Source organism: Rhinatrema bivittatum, chromosome 1 (genome assembly GCF_901001135.1).
Source record: "Rhinatrema bivittatum chromosome 1, aRhiBiv1.1, whole genome shotgun sequence".
Lineage (NCBI taxonomy): Eukaryota > Metazoa > Chordata > Amphibia > Gymnophiona > Rhinatrematidae > Rhinatrema > Rhinatrema bivittatum.
In genome coordinates this window covers 168480554-168499955 of record NC_042615.1, presented here as the reverse complement: position 1 = coordinate 168499955, position 19402 = coordinate 168480554, and positions in this window count along the sequence as shown.

The following is a 19402-nucleotide window of genomic DNA, read 5'->3' as shown; positions in this document are numbered from 1 at the left end:
ATGCTACGTTACCTAGGTGATCATCTCATCCCCTACCTCCCAAATTTCCCCTTACGCTCATGCTCACAAACCTTCCTTGTGGTCGCTACCCTCATGAGCCCAAGGAAGGCTTTCTGAGGTGCTGCATTAATCCTCTAGAATTCACTGCCAAAAAATATCAGACAAGTCCCCCAGACCTGCTAACTTTCGTAAAGCTACTGAAAACATTGTTCATCCAATTAGCCTTCAGCCTACCTTAAACTTACCATTATATCTTACTAAGTACCTTCCCAACCCTGCTGACAACTTCTCCATCTTATTTGCTACTCCTCAGGATCCCTGAATTTCATCCTTTCCCAAAATATCCAGCACCTTTTGCTACATAGATGGTTTCTCTCTCCTTATATCCTCCTTTACCCAAATCTGCATTATTAGCAGCCATGTATTCCCTCTACCAAATGTGGTTCCTACATTTATGTCTTGTTCTATCTCTATCAAACCCCATGCTTTCTAGGGATGTGAATCGTTTTTTAACAATTTAAATTATCGTCCGATATTTTTAATATTGTCATTAATCGTTAAAGAGTGCGAAACAATAGAAATTCCCCCGATTTATCGTAAAATAATCATTAATCGTCTTAGTGCGCACTAACGGGAGTTAGTGCGTGCTAACAGGAAGTTAGCGTGCACTACCCATTGTTAGCGCGCACTAACAGAAAATGATTCAATTTGACACTTTTCAGGTCAGTTAAGGTCAGTTAGGAATGAATATGTTTTCCTATTCGCTGCCCTCTTATTTATTGATATTACCAAGGTTCCCACTGAGGTGATGGTTTAATATATGAAGGATGGGAAATGGAAACGGTTGGTAGCTGTCTCCCCCTTCACATCCCTTCCCCCCCCCCCCCCCCCCCACACACACACACACACACACTGCTGGTATATGGGAGAGAGAAAGGGAAGGGATGGGAAAGGGGGAGGTGAAGGGCCAAGCAGTCCCACTCCCTGGTCTCTGAAGGACAGATCTCTTCAGAAAATCAGAGATGCCCTCTCCCCCCCCCCCCCCCCCCCCCCCCCCCATTCACTGTGCTCAAGTTTGCAGTTCCTGTGTTAAACTAAACTTCTTTTTTTCACTAGAGTAAAATGAAGTACTTTGTGTATTAAACTAAAGAAACTTTACAGAAAATGAAATTAAGTACTTCTCTATATGCTACTTTAGTGAACAAAACATTTAATAAAGAAACTTGCAACCTGAGCTTCAAAACATTAACATACCATAGAAAAACTAAACAAAAAACTTTATTATTAATTTATTGTATTTACAGTGGTTAAATTTAAAGAGCAGGCTGAGGCTAGTCTGGCTACTGGCTAGTGGCTACTGCTGACACTGTCGCTGTTGCAGCCTGCTGGCACTTTTTTTCTCTTTCTGGCTAGTGCGTGCTATATCTGGTAGCAAAATGGCCATGGGGTACAGCACCAATCATGCGCGGCTTAGTGCGCACCTCTAGCTAACGAACATTTCCTCAAATGTTACTTTTAAACGATTAAGTAACAATTTTTGATAGTGCGCACTATTCAGAAAAACAATTTTTTTACCAAAAAAATCATGCCGATCAGATTTTTTTCTCCCCCCCAGCCGAACCCGATCATTAAAACGAACGGGCACACAATTCACATCCCTAATGCTTTCATATCTGTATGTAAAACTGTATATTAATTTTAATTTAATTTAAAATTGAATTAGTTTCAAATGTTTCCTTCTTGCCATCACCCCAACAATACTGTAAATAATATTTCATTATTATTTATGTAAATTAGAATCCATATTTTCTCCCTGTAAACATCTACACTCACCAAGCCACTGAATACTCATAGAGGTAAATTTAAAAAGTGTTGCTTGTGTAAAAGTGGCCATATACACATGTATGGGGCCCATGCATGAGCAACACACATTTTAAGAAACTGGGAAGGATGCACATCCAGAATAAGGAGGCAGAAAAGGGGCACGGCCAAGACTGATGGATGTAACCAGAAATGGGAGAGTGGAAGACAACACATGAGGGAGAGAGAGAACTGCTGTATAGGGTCACTCTGATACGCTCTATATATAGATACCACTGTAGAGGGGCACTTTGAATCAGACTGGGTTTTTGGGAGGTGTGTGGGGGGAGGGGTGTTGTTACAGACACATTCAGAGGTATTCATAATAAAATTGACATCATTAAAGAAATGTAGTCCTTTTAAGTGATGAAAAGGAGTAGATTTGTAAAATGCAGATAGCACTGCAGTGTACAAATCAACGCCTCTTGTTAGACTTTTCATTATCCTCCCAGTGATCAATGTATTCTCTGTTCATCAGTGTTCCCAATCCTCCTTCCCTGCACCAATCATTCAAGCACTGATATTCTTTGCAAGGACAATTCTTACTTTTCCCCTGTTGAAGGCAGGCCAGGGAGCATGTCAGAAAATCACAGATTCAGCTAACATGTATGCAAATAAAGATAAGAAATATAGATTAAATTACCTCACTAGAAATGAACACTAATAATATGTAAGAGACAATGCAGCCTATTAAAGCTGCAAAAGTTCTTATGCACCATGACATTCAGCATTGCTTTTTATAAGGCAAAAAGCAAACAGCTATTTTTTTTTTCAGTACAAATCTGTGAAAGCAAACATTTAAACAATAATGTTCAGCATTAGCCAGTATGTGAAGCAATACTTAGTTAATAGGTATTGTAATTTCAGAGGTCACACTGAGACATTCAATCACCTCAGAAAGTATTTACTATAAACCGGCTATTCAGTTATCTAATATGATTTTATTGCATAAGAAACAGAAAGTACCTATCTCCACATGTGACTTGAAAATTACTATTTTCAACTGCACTAGATTAATCTCTTGACTTCTCCTACAAGGTCCGCTGCACCCTCAGCTTTCAGTAGAATGCACACTGTTAATGGCATATATTTACATATATTTTTAAAACTTATAACTACAGTGAAAGAGTTTGATTATCTATTATTATTATAATTATTATAACATTTAAATACTATTTAAACCAAATCTGTACTAAGGGGTTTACAAAACAAATTAAAAATCACTCTTCCCCCCCAACCACCAGGGCCCTAATCTCCCAATACCCCATCCACCCCACCTTATCCTTTTTACAATATACAATCAATAATCAACCCAACCTACATCAAAGCCAATAACCATTCTGAGCCCCTCATGATGGGCACCCTAACAATTAAACAACAGGCAACAAACTTCTAGAGTACAATTATTTCTATTTTGTTTTTTTTTTTGCATCTTCACTCATTGATTATTTTGCTTGCGTAAAGTGAACCTCTAGTGTAACCAATCACTGTGCAAGACTGAGAACTTTGCATTGCTTTTATGTTTTGGGTTTTTTTTGTATCTTGTTATAAATATGGGGGTCAATTAAGCCATTTCTAGATCACAAAGAAGAATCAGTTGACTGAGTTGACTGAAGAGCACATTTGGTATTCTTTGTTAAATAGTATTTATTTATTTATTTATTTATTTATTTAAAGACCTTTCCCACCCTTCCTATGTTCAGAGCTGTGTACAGTATAAACATAACAGTCAAATGAAAAAGGGGAGACCAGACAGTAAATACATCATCAGAGTAGGGGGTGGGGGGTAACATAAGTCTTATTTTATTTATGTATTTATTTATAATTTTTATATACCGAATTTTTCATGTGAACATATCAAACCGGTTTACAGTAGCTAACAAATATTCATTTAAAAATATTTGCATTTCCAAAAAGAGAAAGGGAGTAAATACATAGTTTCATAATATAAATAAAAATAAAATAGAATAAAATACTAAACTAAATAGCATAGTAAACTAAATGGTAATAAAGTTTAAATTATTAGACAGGATAGTGAGAGCAGAGATAATAAATTTAAAAGTATATATTACCTTGATATATATCAAGTATTCTTAAGTCATTAACCCCCTCATTTATCAAAATGCGCTAAGGCATTTTCCCATGTGTTAAGGGCTAATCACATGCGAAAACACCTTTAATGCATGCGATTGCACCATATCGTATGGTGTGATGCAAATCCAAAAAAGAGGAGGAGTGGGCTGGGTTTACAATTTTGCGAAGCCCTATCGCAAAGCTTTAATGCTGATTTTAGCTACAACTTTTTCAGGAGTGTTAAGCAGTGCGATAGCTTGCATCACCCTTTGCAATGGTTTTCGTGGATGCCGGTTTTGGTAGTGTGAAGCTCCCAGAGTGTCCACCTGGGGGGGGGGGGGGGGAGAAAGGGAGAAATGGAGAGAGAGAGAGCAAGAGAGAGAGAGAGAGCACACCTAGCCATAATGCCATCACCCTAGATAGGTATTTATATCTCTACGGGAGGCCTAGTAACTCGAAGTGAGGTTTAGGTATTAGTGTAGGGGGTTAGGGGCTATTTTGACATTCAATGTGAGATGTACGAAGAGAACAGTGTTCTCTTGTGAACACTTGATGACCCTCGGAGTGAGGAAACTCACCCAAAGATGAGATTTGTGCAATGTTCTCTCCATCAAGCTAGGTTGAGAGAACATTTCATAAATCTCATCTTTGGGTGAGTTTCCTCACTCCGAGGGTCATCAAATGTACATAAGAGAGCACTGTTCTATTCATATGTCTCACATTGAATGTCAAAGTGGCCCCTAACCCCTACACATACCTAAACCTCACCTCGAGTTACTAGGTGGGCCTCACATAGAGATATAAATACCTATCTAGGGTGAGGACATCATGGCTAGGTTCTCTCTCTCTCTCTCTCTCTTTCTTTCATAAACATGGTCCCCCCAGTGGTTGTATGTAGGAAATACCACATTCTGACACAACCCAAAGTGTGAAAAAATGATCACAATTTGTGGTAACTTAGCTCTTCACATAGGGAGTTTATTGCAATTATACCTATTACCATAAAACACACCCCTTTTCCCATCACATGCAATATTTACCACATTTTGATAAATCCAGGCCTAAGTTAATAGTTCTTGGAAGGCTTGTTTGAATAGCCAAGTTTTGATGCCCTTTTTAAATAATTTAATGTCAGCTTCCAATCATAGTTCCTTTGGTATAGAATTCCAAAGTTGGGGCCCAGCAATAGAAATAGCTCTCTCTCTAACACCATTTAAATGAGCAATCTTAGGGGAAGGAATTGGTAACATTCCTGTATCTGTTGATCTAGTAGTTCTTGAAGGGACATGGAAATGAAGCGAGGATGTTAGCCATTCAATTTTATCATTGTAGAACATTTTATGAATTAGGGACATGAGTTTATGCTTACATAGGACAGGGACAGGAGTTTATGCTTACATAGGAAGAGATATGATCATGCATGGGATTGCTAGAAAGGAATCTTGCTGCTGAGTTTTGTATGATCTATATTGGATGGGTTGCATATACTGGTAGACCCATCAGGAGGGATTTGCAGTAGTCCATACCACAGAATAGTAGAGATTGAAGGACAGATCTAAAGTCAGAATGTTCAAGAAGTGGCTTAAGGTGACAGAGTAAATGTAGCTTGTAGAAGGAAGAGTTGGTAATGCTTCTTATATGATTGTGCATGGTGAGAGAGGGATCGATTGTGACTCTCAGATTTCATACATTTTGGGAGATAGAGATGGAATGGGAATCAAAAGAGAAATTGTTGGGTGTGTTATTGACTGTGTAGCGTGATAAAATAATGAATTCTGTTTTAGCAATGTTAAGGGCTATTTTATTGCCATGGAGCCAATTTTGGATGGTGAGGAAGGATTCTGTAAGGGCCCATGTTTCCTTCATGGGGTAGAAGAATTGAATATCATCTGCATAAATTTTGTAGTGAACTCCAAGGTTGGCAAGGGTGTGGCATAATGGAGTTAGGTAAAGGTTAAATAAAGCCACAGAGAGAGCAGAACATTGGGGTAGCTCAGAGCTCAGGGGCATCAGTGAAGATGAAAAATAGTCGATTTTGACTTGTTGAGTCCTGTTTTTGAGGTATGAGGAGAATGAGGTCCTCACAGAGCCAGTTATATCAATGGAACACAGTCTTGAGAATAGGATAACACGATTAAAAGTGTCAAATGCAGCGGAGATGTCAAGTAGACATAAGAGGTATGCTAAGCCTTGATCAAAACCCCCATCTCACCATGTCAAAGCTGGAGAGCAGCAGTAATTCAGTACTATGATGCTTCCTAAATATGAACTAGTATTGGTTGAGGGTATTTTTAGTGTCAATGAAGTTTCAGAGTTAGTGAAGCATGGCTGTTTCTAAACATTTGGCCAAGAGATATGTAAGCCCTCTGGGGATAGAGAAATACCTACAGTACCTGAATGTAAACCGGTGTGATATCTCAATTGAGATGAATGTTGGTATATAAAAATAATAAATAAATAAATAAATAAATAAATAAATAAATAAATAAGAAATATAGAGCAGAGATCAGGCAGTAATTGGAGATAATGGTAGGATCGGCTGAATGTTTTTTAATTATGGGTTGGATTGAAACTTATTTTAGTAGGTCAGCGACAACAGCATGTTGTAGTGATGAGTTGATGAACTTAGAGATGAATTTATTTATTTATTTATTTATTTGTTAGGCTTTTATATACTGTTGTATTAGGCTAGCCATCACAATGGTTTACAAACATTTCAACACATACACACATTACAGTAAGATATCTAAAAACAAAAAATAAAAATAATAGTAAGAACATAAAAATGAAAACATAAAAGCATAATAATAAACTATGATTTTAAGAACAATTAATAATTCAAATTCAAAATAAAATTAAGTTAATTAGTTTATAAATAGTATAAAATGTGCTAAGCAAATCATGGTCATAAGAACAATTAGAAAATCCATAATTGTGCAAATAAAATAAAATAAATATACAATTTGATCAGTTTAAGTAAAGTAGTATGGCATGGGTTAAGGGGATTAGACAAAGGTTTCAATTTATTGATGATCTTAGTGGTGTCATATTCAGTAACGTCATCAAAATATTCCCAGGTTGGGCCATTGAATCATTAGATCCTTCAGTATGGGAGGTGTTAAAGGTTCTGTTTACACAAATTGAGGGGCCAAATAGCATAAAAAAGGCAGTTAATGGAACATGTAACAAGGGGTTTGGGCCAGGGTCCTCTTCTGTTAGGTTTCGCTATCTGAAGGGAGGAGCAACCAGATAGGAGTAGCAATCTGTTAGGAAAGCTCTGTGATAGAGCTATAAGTAGCAATATGATGTAATGGCTCCTAAAGGAGGAGGAGTCAGCAATCTTGTAGTGTCTCAGATATCATCTTGCTAAGGAGTAGCAATCTGTAATGAATCTGATATAGTTGTAGGTGGATCCCTGGGCCTGTGGCAGATGACCACGCCCCCGGGAGGATATCCCAAGAGGGACCACCAGCTAGGCTTGAGTATGGAGACAGACACACATTAGTTCTTTTATTAAACAGGTTTTGAAACCACCAGAGGTGGCAGTAGTGAGCTGATATGCCCGACAGGGCTGTAGTCACTCAGGTACTGGAACAGCGATCCAGAATGGCTGAGCTGTTGAGAAACTGTAGAAAATGAATAGGCAGAGTTCATGAACAGAACTAGATAATAAAACTCACATAAGATCTCAAGGAGGCTCAGGAGCTGGAAAGGTTTAGGCCCTCGAGGACCGAGTACCTGGTTCCAGGGAAAGCTCTGAGAGAGCGATGGTAACTCACAATTGTTTGTAGCAGCGATATCTTCCAAGCAGTAACGAATCTTGAGAGTGTCCAGGAACATGGGCCCTCGAGGAGCGAGTACCGGTTCCTATCTGTAATCTGAAAGAAAGAAGAGAGCGAGGCCCCCAAGGAGCTGGTACCCCTGGTAAGTCCGAGGAGGCAGAGTAGCTTGGGAGGTGAAACCGAAGCAATCCCCTTTGCTAACTCAGTTAAATAGTGAAATAGAGCCCTTTAAATATTGGAAGCGGATGATGTCATCTCAGGGAGACGCCCCTGAGATGACGTCATCCGCCCCTGAGGACCAGTAAGGCTCGCACCCTTGCTGGTACTTCAATCAGAGCACTCGTGCGCATGCCCTAGGTCTTCAGGCAACATGGCGGATCTGCAACGTCGAGCCGGTCTGGGGACACCGGAGGGAGACGGCATGGAGACACCGTGGCAGCCAGCCATCCATCAGACCCGGAGGGAGTAGCCATAGAGGTAAAGAGGGCGGAGTGAGGACGTCGAGCAGTGACGGTCGCAACATCTTCAAGTCACAGAATGTATTATCACTCTTGTTAAAATACACATAAGTTTCATTCTTTATTCTAAGATATACAGAGTCACTTGTCTGTTGTCAGTTCCCATTAGAAAAAGGTCAAGGTATGACATCAATGCAAAATATAAGCAAGAAACTCAATATACTTCCTGACATTTCACCAGCTAATTGACTCATTTGTATATCCTCTCAAACAGTTGAACAGCCTACCTCCATAGGAAAAAATAGAGAGCAAAAGCAACAAAGAACACAAACAACTTTTCTGAATTAAAAAAATGAAACAAAAATAATCTTGGGTTAGTAATAAACTGAATATGATGAACTGTTGTTATTGAAGTCCTGCATGATCATATCCCATTTTTGCAACTAATTTTCTTTTCCATTGAATTACAGATGTCCTGCTCATTAAAGTATAGCATTGGCACCTCAGATGGCAAAGCACATGATTAATTTACCAGAACATTCAAAAATCAATCCCTGTAATGATTTAATGGCTGTGTAAGGGATATGTAACATGGAATCATATTTATCCAACATAAGGAGTCTATCTTTGCAACAGCTATTCTGCAGGCCTTTACACAAGACATGTTCATCATAATTACAGTATTCTTAGACAGGGAGCTCTGCTTTAATTTTCTGTTTATCGAATATTCATTTAGCACAAACAAGAATAAATCTTGCATGGAAAATAGTATCAACAGAATATCAAATAGGAAGCAAAAAAGAGAGCATTTTATAATCTTCATCATGTGATTCATGATGCTAATAACAAGTAAACAAATATGGGAGATGAGCTAATACACAAGAAAATAGTAAACATAGTAACACATAATTCAAAGAAGAAATACAAAAAGGTTAAACAGTGAAGACACAATTGCCTATTCCTTAATGAAAATATCCAGAGCGTAATCTTAAAAAAAGGAAAAATGGGAGAGGAAATCAAGGACTCTCCAGATGGTCTTTGCTTAGGATTCAAAAAAGCAATGAGCTTAGGAGTATCATAAAATATATATCTTATACTTTGATATTTACTAATATATTTGCAGAGATAAATTAACCAAAATACATTTCCAATTTGTAATACCTAATAGGGATGGGAAGTAGGAAATTTTTCATTTGGTTTTTCATTTTATTTTTGGAGATTTGGTTTTTCTATGATTTGCATTTCATCAACTCATTATTTTGTTTATTTGTTAAAAATAAACATTTAAACCAAAAAAAACCTCAAAATGAAAATAACAAACAAATAGGGCCTCATAAAGCCTTCTAAGCCCCCCACCTAAAAAAATGCCTGGGTCAGGACTGGGCCTGGACCGTGACACTGAATCCCCAGAACAGGTACGTTTTTCTATTTTGGGGGTCTTGGTCAAGGTCCTGGCATTAGATCCTGGCATTGTGCTTGGGCTTAGACCATGGTTCATGTGTCGGGCCACAGCCTATGCCTAAGTGAGGCCCCAGCATTGAATTCTGGCCCATTCCAATCTCCTACTTTGGGCCTTGTTCCATTCCCAGGCAAGACCCTGACTTCAAGCCTAGGCCTAGGCTCGATGGATTAATTATGTTTTCAAAACAAAATTTGAAAACCAATGAAATTTCATTAGATTTTCAATTGTTTCAGTTTCAAAATGAAATGGAGAACCACAAGGATCATCACTTTCTGCTCTTCTTTTCAATATATATCTCGTATTATCTCCTACCATTATGCCGCCTTCTTGACGGTCTTAACATAAATTTCAAAATATATGCTGACGATATTCAGTTCATCATACCTTTTTCCAATTACTAGTCTAAAACCTTCTCTCTGATGCAAATATAATCAATAGAGATGTGAATCGGAACTGGAATCGGTTCGGATTCCGGTTCCGATTCACATGTGGGTTTTTTTGCATCGGGCTCAATCGTGGTTTTGTTTATCGGTGGCGCCCGAGCCGATAAACAAAATACCCACCCGAACCTTTAAAACTAACACCTTAGCTTCCCCCACCCTCCCGACCCCCCTAAAAAACAACTTTTTACAGGTACCTGGTGGTCCAGTAGGGGTCCTGGGAGCGATCTCCTGCTCTGGGCCATCCTCCCGCTCCCGGACCCGGCTGCCACTAATCAAAATGGCACCAATGCCCCTTTACCCTTACTATGTGACAGGGTATCCGTGCCATTGGCCGGACCCTGTCACATGGTAGGAGCACTGGATGGCTGGCGCCATCTTGTGCTCCTACCATGTGACAGGGGCTGACCAATGGCACCGGTAGCCCCTGTGTCATAGTAAGGGCAAAGGCTATCGGCGCCATTTTGAATACTGGCAGCCGACGGTCCAAGTGCAGGAGGTCGCTCCCGGACCCCCGCTGGACTTTTGGCAAGTCTTGTGGGGGTCAGGAGGGTCCCCCAAGACTTGCCAAAAGCCTTTGGTGGTCCAGCGGGGGTCCGGGAGCGATCTCCTGCACTCAGGCCGTCGGCTGCCAGTAATCAAAATGGCGCCGATAGCCTTTGCCCTTACTATGTCACAGGGGCTACCGGTACCATTGGTCAGCCCCTGTCACATGGTAGGAGCACAAGATGGTGCCAGCCATCCAATGCTCCTACCATGTGACAAGTTTTGGCCAATGGCACGGATACCCTGTCAAATGGTAAGGGCAAAGGGCCATCGGCGCCATTTTGATTAGTGGCAGCCGACGGCCCGGGAGTGAGAGGATGGCCCGGAGCGGGAGATCGCTCCCAGGACCCCCACTGGACCACCAGGTACCTGTAAAAAGTTTTTGGGGGTGTCGGGAGGGTGGGGGAAGCTAAGGGGTTAGTTTTAAAGGGTCGGGGTGCCGTTTTTCCCGCCCTCCCCCAAAACAATAAGGGAACCCCCACGATCAATATCGTGGGGTTTTCCTATTGTTTTGGGCGATCCCCCGATTTCTGATGATTTTGAAAATATCGATATTTTCAATAGTCCGAAGCCCGATTCACATCCCTAATATCCAACAGCTATAAAAACTTGGTTATCCCATAATAGATTAAAATTAAATGCAGCCAAAACCGAGTTAGTTTATCTTTCAACAGTAACAGATTCTATTCATCAACCCCTACAATCCTTCTTATTTGATAAACAACAAATACCCATAAAACCCTATGCAAGGAATTTAGGAATATTCATTGACTCGAAGCTATCTCTCTCCAAGCACATATCTGAGACTGTCAAAAAATCCTTTTTCAAACTACACATGCTCAAAAAGCTCAAACCACTCTTAACATCATCTGATTTCCGGACAATTGTTCAAGCCCTAATTCTAACAAATTTAGACTATTGCAACACACTATACCTAGGATTACCATTATCATCAATACATCCTTTGCAATTTGTCCAAAATGCAACTGCAAGAACAATATATAACCTACCTCGCAAAGAACATATAACACCCACCTTACAACATTTACACTGGCTTCCTATAACTCACCATATCAGATACAAAATTCTGTCTACCATCCATAACTTGCTTTACAATGCTGATTCAGTATGGCTCTGTTCCATGTTACGCATATATAAACCCTCAAGACAACTACAATCCATGAATAAATGTCTACTAGAAATACCAACAGTCAAAACAGTCAGCTTAACTTTAATTTGTAAAGGAACTTTTTTAGTAGCTGGTCCAATCTTATGGAACTCTCTCCCTGAAAGCCTCCGACTTATATCAAACTGCAAAGAATTTAAGAAAACGCTAAAAACATATTTATTTAATGATGCGTACAATATAATATAACTTCAATAATTATGCTATAACTGATAGACTTTTCTTAGTTTAAACCTATACTGTGTTTGTTTGTTTTAACCTTATGTATGTATGTAAACCGCCTAGACGGACATGTAAATGTCTTATTGTTTGCGGTATATAAAAACTTTTAAATAAATAAATAAATAAATGAAACAAAATAAGACATTTTGTCTAATTTCCTATTTTGTTTCTCCCGAATGACCATCCCTAACACCTAAGGCCCCACTAACTGGAATTCTTTTCTTTTATATCTTGTAGCCTTAGTTACATTAGAAAATATACAAATATTAGGATTCAAAAATAAAGAATCCTTATGATAGAAAAATAATTTTATAACTCAGTCCTTATATGACTTTACTACAAACTTCACAATTAAGTTGATACCATACTTGCTTCTACTTTCTCCTTTTCAGAACACCAAACATCAGGAAAATAAAAAATATTTGAGTATCCAAAACTTGGTTCCCCAAAACCTCCTTTTCTAAATAAGGTGGAAAAGATGATATACCCTGGAAATTGTAGGGCAGAACATTTCAGGAATTTTCAAACTTTCAATAACATAGGGCCAGATTTAAAAAACTACGTGCGGGCGTAGATTTGTGCGCGCAACCTAGTGCACACAAATCTATGCCCGATTTTATAACATGTGCAGCCGCACACATGTTATAAAATCCAGGGTCGGCACATGCAAGGGGGTTCACAATTGTGCAACTTGTGTGCACCGAGCCGCACAGCCTTCCTCCGTTCCCTCTGAGGCCGCTGAGAAATCAGAGCGGACTCAGAGGAAACTTTCCTTCCACTCCCCCGCCTTCCCCTCCCTTCCCCTACCTAACCTGCCCCCCAGCCCTACCTAAACCTCCCCCTTACCTTTGTCCTATAAGTTGCGCCTGCCTCCGGGCAGGCGTAGATTGCGTGCCCCGGGCCACAGATGGCCCACGATCCTGGGCACAGCGGCAAATGGCCACTGTGCCTGGAGGCTCCGGCCCCGCCCCTACCCCGCCCCTTTCCTGCCCATGTCCCACCCCCTTTCTGTCCCTTTTCCAAAGCCCCAGGACATACGTGCGTCCCGAGGCTTGTGTGTGTCGCCGAGCCTATGCAAAATAAGCTCGGCATGCACAGGAGTGGGTTTTCAGGGTTAGACATGTAATATAAGCGCATAACCCTTTGAAAATCTACCCCATACTGTTTAAGTAGCACCGGAGGAGGAGAAGTTGACAATTTAGGAAAATTAAGGAAAAGCAATGTTTATTTTCTAACAAAGTTCTCCATTCACTCCAACTTATTATTTATTATTAATAATACTTATTAAACCATATACCAAATGTAAAAGCAATTTTATCCAAGTGGTTTACAACAAAAACAAATTCATAAAATCCTATTAAAAAACAGAAGCATACAATAAAATACAGGAACATATATACATACAAACAGTAAAAGCTGTCATTTAATATTTACCAAGTAATTACAACAAAAATATTCATAAAATCGTATAAAAAATAAAATATACAGTAAACTCTTATTAAATTATAGAAATAGTATACAAACAGTAAGCAAAGCTATCATAGATTTAACATTCAAAAAACTGGCAAAATAGTCACATTTTAACAAACTTCCTGAACTTCATAAAGGGGTAGATTTTAAGACCTATGCACGCGCGTCCATATGCGCACGCTACCCGACATGTATACATGGACACGCAATTTTATAACATGTGCGCGCAGTGAGCGCATGTTATAAAATAGGGGGTCTGTGCACGCAAGGGGGTGCACATTAGTGCAACTTGCATGTGCCAACGCCCGTGGCCTTCCCTCCGACACAGAGGCAAATGGCTGCTAAGCTAGAAGCCTTTGGCCCTGCCCCACCCCACCCCACCCCCTCCCCGCCCATTTTACAAAGCCCCAGAACTTACTCGTATCCCGGGGCTTTACACGTGTGGCCCGCTTTTAAAATCTGGGCCATAATTTGATTCAACTCCTACATTCAACAGAAAGGCATTCCAAAGACTTAGATCCTGAAAACTAAAAGATGACTCTCTGGTAATGTCCAGTCTGATAACTGAGGGGAGAGGAAAGCGAAAAAAGGGAATTTTGTAAAAAAAAAGTAAAATGAGAGATGAGGTATAGTGAATTAAGTGTTTTGCAAGGTAAATGGGGAAGCCTGAATGCAGGGCCTGGAAAGTAAGACATAGTATTTTACATTTAATTTGGCAACTAATAGGCAAACAGTATAAGGCTTGACAAATTGGGGATGCATAATCTTTTTTTATTTAATCCCAAAATAATTTTGGCAGCTGTAAATTAAACTAATAACTTGACAACACAAAGCAGACTAGGGCAGGAGATAGACAAGGCAAACACCAAACAAAGAACACAGAAGACCAAAGGCAGAAAGGCTTAGAACAGGCAGAATAGGCCGAAAGGTCTAAAGGCAGGATACAAGAGAGAATAGGCCAAAGACCTCAAGACAGTAAACAAGGCAAGATAGGCCTGAGGGCCTCACAACAAGCAAGAGACAGAAAGCCCGAAGGTCACAAAGCAAGGCAAGGTGGAAGTTCCATAGGTGAAAGACAAGCAAAGAACAAGGCAGAAGGCCTGTAGGCCACAAGGAAAGGCAAGAACAAAAGCAAATCATGGAACCAGAAGTGACACCATAAGAAGACAATGAGCTTCTGGCAAGGAATTGTTACATAGAACTAAGACTTGGGCATGGCAAGGTTAGTAAGAAGGAATTTAGCATGACTAGTAATGAGGCAAACTGAAGGCCTCTTCTAGTGGGGAAGTGTCATGAAGGTAGGATAAGATTGTATAACAGGCAAAATCCTAACAACCTCAGTATTAAAAGAGCATGAGCGGGCATCAGCTCATTGGTTCTTCTCTGTGGAATGGTACCACAACTCAAAATCAAACCGAGTAAAAAAACAACATCCAGTGGGCTTGCCAGGGGTTCTGCCTGTGCTAGGTGTTCTAGGATTTTGTGATCTATATAGATGGTTACTGGGTGCTTAGCTCCTTCCAACAGGTTTCACCATTTCTCTAAGGCTAGCTTGACTGCTACCAGATTACAGTTTCTAATGGTATAATTCTCCTCTGCTAGAGATAATGTTTTTCAAGAAATAGAAACAGGTCATGGGAGTATCACTATGTTTATGCCTACTTCGAGAGTAGATGCATCTACCTTCAGAATGAATGGCTTGGACAGGTCTGGGTGGCGTAGACATGGTTCAAGGATGAATTCCTTTTTGAGATGCTCAAAAGCTTGAATAGCATCCATGGTCCAGTTATTAGTGTCTGTGATCTTCTTGGTTATGGCTGTGAGGGGAGCTGCCAAGGAGAAGTAACCATGAGTAAATTGCCTATAGTAATTAGAGAACCACAGGAAGTACTACAGCACCATGGGGTGAATCCATTATTGCCTTTTATTTGTCTGGATCCAACAATAGGCCTTGGTGGGAGATAATACATCCCAAGAAGGGAAGCTCTTCTTGTTTGAAGGTACACCTCTCTAACTTGGTGTAGAGATGGTACTTACAGAGTCTCTGGTAGATCTATTTTACATGACATCAAAACTTCAGTAGAGAAGACTAGGATATCATCCAGGTAATCTACCACATGGGAGAAGAGAAGGTCACAGGAGATCTTATTGACCATAAATTGGAAGACTTTGGGAGCGTTATACAACCTGAAAGTCATCAGTATGTATTCATAGTGTTCATCACAGGTGTTGAATGCAGTCTTACATTCATCACCTTCTCGGATCCTGATTAGGTTGAATGCCCCCTGAAGGTTCAGCTTGGTAAATATCTGAAGACCCCCAAATGTGATCAAATAACTCAGAGATCAAGGGAAGAGGATAGCGGCTCTTCTTGGCAATGGCATTAAGACCACAATAGATAATGCAGGGATACAATGACCCATCCTTATTCACTACAAAAAAGAATCCAGCCCCAGCAGGTGACTAGGAGAGGAGAATGAAGCCTTTGTCCAAATATTCTTTAATATAGCTGGTCATAGCCCATGTTTCAGGGCCAGAAAGTGGGTATTATCTGCCTCTGGGAGAAACCATGCTAGGGACCAGGTCAATGGCACAGTTATAAGAATGATTTGGCCGCAGGCCTCTGTCCCCTGTTTGCTGAACACATCTGCAAACTCAGGGGCCGATGCAATATGGGAAGTTTGGTTTAGCACGGTTGCGAACGCGTGATTGAATGCACATTTTTCAAGCATAAATGGATCGCGAATGCAATAACAGGTTTCCGCATACTTAATGCGCGCGGAAAACCTGCACATGGCATAACGCCAATGGCATGCAAATCTTAGTTAAATGCACCAATTAGGTATTCATACCCGATGCAATAACATGCGCTGAAATTGTATGCGTCTTTAGCGTTATTGTGCTGTTAGCTTCCGGTTTATGTTTTTTTCTGTTTCTGTAATGGATACTGTTTATTTCCTCATTGTGTTGACCTTTTCCTTGCATCTGTGAGCAAGAATTAGGGCAACTACACAGGCAATAGCAAATAACCCCACCAACAACAGAAGAAGACTGGAAGAAGATCATGCAGACCGCGCGGAGCAGGCAGAGGTTAGGAAATGACTCTTTCATTTTTAATTTTCATTGAGATCTATTGAATTCCCATCCAGTGTTTAGGCCATTAGGATACCCTGGGGTTGGACGTTGATTACATAGACAGTTTACAGTTGAACATTCATTCATTCTGCATCTTTTAATACTACAGTTCTTTAGTTCTGGGTCTGTTTACAACTGTTCTTTTGTAAGCTGGGGATGTGGTTGGTCTAAATGTTAGAAAACACCTTAGGGTCACAGCAGCAAGGGTCCATATGTCTTATGTTCCTTATATTATTCTGTTTCCAGGGAAGCCCAGAGCCATCCGTAGACCCTTGAGGCAGCGTGTTATCCGGCCACACACAATTCTCCTAGAATTACCCGAGCCTGAAGTGGTGCGAAGATACCGTCTCAGCTCTAGAGCAATTGAGACCCTGTACCAGGACCTGCACAATGATATAGATCCCTTCACCTCTCGCAACCATGCTGTCCAGGGCTGGTGAAACGTCTGTGTGCCTTGCATTTTTTTTGTGATAGAAAGTTTCCAGAATATAGTTGGACTTGTTTGTGGGATGAATCAGTCATCAGTCTCACGGCATTTTGGACAAGTCTTGAGGGCTATGATGTAACATATTTGACATTATATTTATTTCCCGGTGGACCCAGTGTAACTGCAGGAGATCCAGCATGGATTCTTTGACATAGCTGGGATGCCCAATGTATTGGGAGCAACAAACTGCACCCATATCGCACTTACCCCCAGCTCAGAATAGGAGAGTGCATTCCGCAATTGGAAGTCATTCTATTCATTGAGTGTGCAGGTGGTGTGTGATGCCCATCAGGGGATCCTGAATGTAGTTTTGAGGGTTCCAGGGAGCTGCCACTATTCCTACATCCTTGTTCGTTCCTCGATTGGAACCAATTTTCCTGAAGGGAAACACGGTGATGGCTGGTTACTTGGTAAGTAACAGTAGATAACCATAGTCTTGATAGAGAACCAGGTGGCACGGGGAAATGCACAAGTAGAAGTAAATTGCCTAATCCTAAAATGTTTTGTTACTATTGTGTAGATATGTGTTTCCTGGTGTTTGTTTTGTCAGTGTCAAAGATGCAATATTTATTACCTCTGTTATAGGTGATGCTGGGTACATCTGTAAGTCGTGGTTGCTAACTCCATTCCAGGCCCCGCACACCGCAGTGGAAAGACGGTACAATGAGGCACATACAAGCACTAGGTCTGTCATCGAATGGACATTTGGTGTGCTGAAAGGGCGATTCAGATGCTTGCATCGGTCTGGTGGTGTCCTGCAGTACAGTCCTGAAAAGGTTGCATGCATTATTATGGCCTGCTGCATGCTACATAACCTCGCCTTGCACTTTGGCCTGGAAGTGGAGGTCCCTGAAAACTTGCCCCCAGATCCATCTGAACAACCTGCTGCAGAAGTGGACAACACAGTGTGAGGCTCAGAGGTTCACTGAAGGGTCATCAAGGAGTATTTCACATGAATGTTCTTAGAGGTCTTACAAATAACCCCTCTTCTCTGTCTAAGATATTTCCCAAATTCCATTGTTTGTGTTTTATATTTCTGGGGTTGCAATTGGAGTCTGAGAGGCTCTGAAGTATGTTCAATGATTTTATAATGCTATCTTGCTTTTATTTATTTATTTATTTAAAGAATTTATATACCGGGGTTCCTGTATAGTATACATATCACCCCGGTTTACAAGGAACCAAAACTATCGCTAAGGAACCGTAACTATCGCTTCATTTAGCGGTTTACATTGAACATTTAGCGGTTTACATTGAACATAGTTAATTTGAGAAAACATAAATAAACATAAATAAACATAAAATAGTTAATTTGAGGAAAGGTATATAATATGGTTAACCAGTTAATAACTAAAAGGCAGGTTAATAAGTACATAAGTAAGTAAATAACATTGAACTTGATAGAATCTGGTAACAGGATAAAATATAGTGTTGCATATGCTTAAGTACAGTTTCGTGTTAATTTCTTCAGAGAGATATAAGCTGGGGAAGATACGGAGGATATGAAATGCCTTTTTTCTTGCTCATTAGTTCTATGGGAAAGCTTGTTCGAACAACCAAGTCTTAAGTTTCTTTTTAAATGTAGCGTGGCACGGTTCAAGGCGAAGGTCCGGAGGGAGCGAGTTCCAGAGAGAAGGGCCCGCTGTGGATAGAGCACGTTTTCTCAGGGAGAATTTCGCCTGTTGTGTGGTTAGTCTGTACTGATATGCGCTTCTAGTTGGTTTCACTGATGTGTGTAGCTGAATTTGAAATGTTAAATTGAGTGGAGCGATATTATGTAAGGCCTTATGTATCATCATTAAGGACTTGAATTGGATCCTGTATTTTATCGGGAGCCAGTGTAGATGATGCAGGATTGGGGTGATATGGTCTCTTTTCTGACTTCTTTATAGTTAATAAGTAACATTTATGCAGCTGAGTGTTTCTGTGGTTTAATGTAATTCCTTTAATCCTTACTGACATTCTGAACTTGGATGCTTATGCCAGAGGCATTCTTTGAGGGCCAATCGCCAGCCCCTAGAAAGTACTCTGAGGTTATAGATGTCCATGAGAGCCGCATGAAAGGCTGTCCCCAAATTGACCCTTTTAAAGGACGCATGAAGACTAGTCTGGGGGGGGGGTGGCGCTTAAAAGCGCCCGACCTGGGCCACCAATGTCAGGTTGTTCAGAAACTCATTTAGAACCTTTAAGGGATAGCAGAGTCATTGATGTCCACAAGGGGCCACAGGAATGGATGCTTTAGTCTGGGGTGTTCCTTAAAGGCACCTGACATGGGCCACCG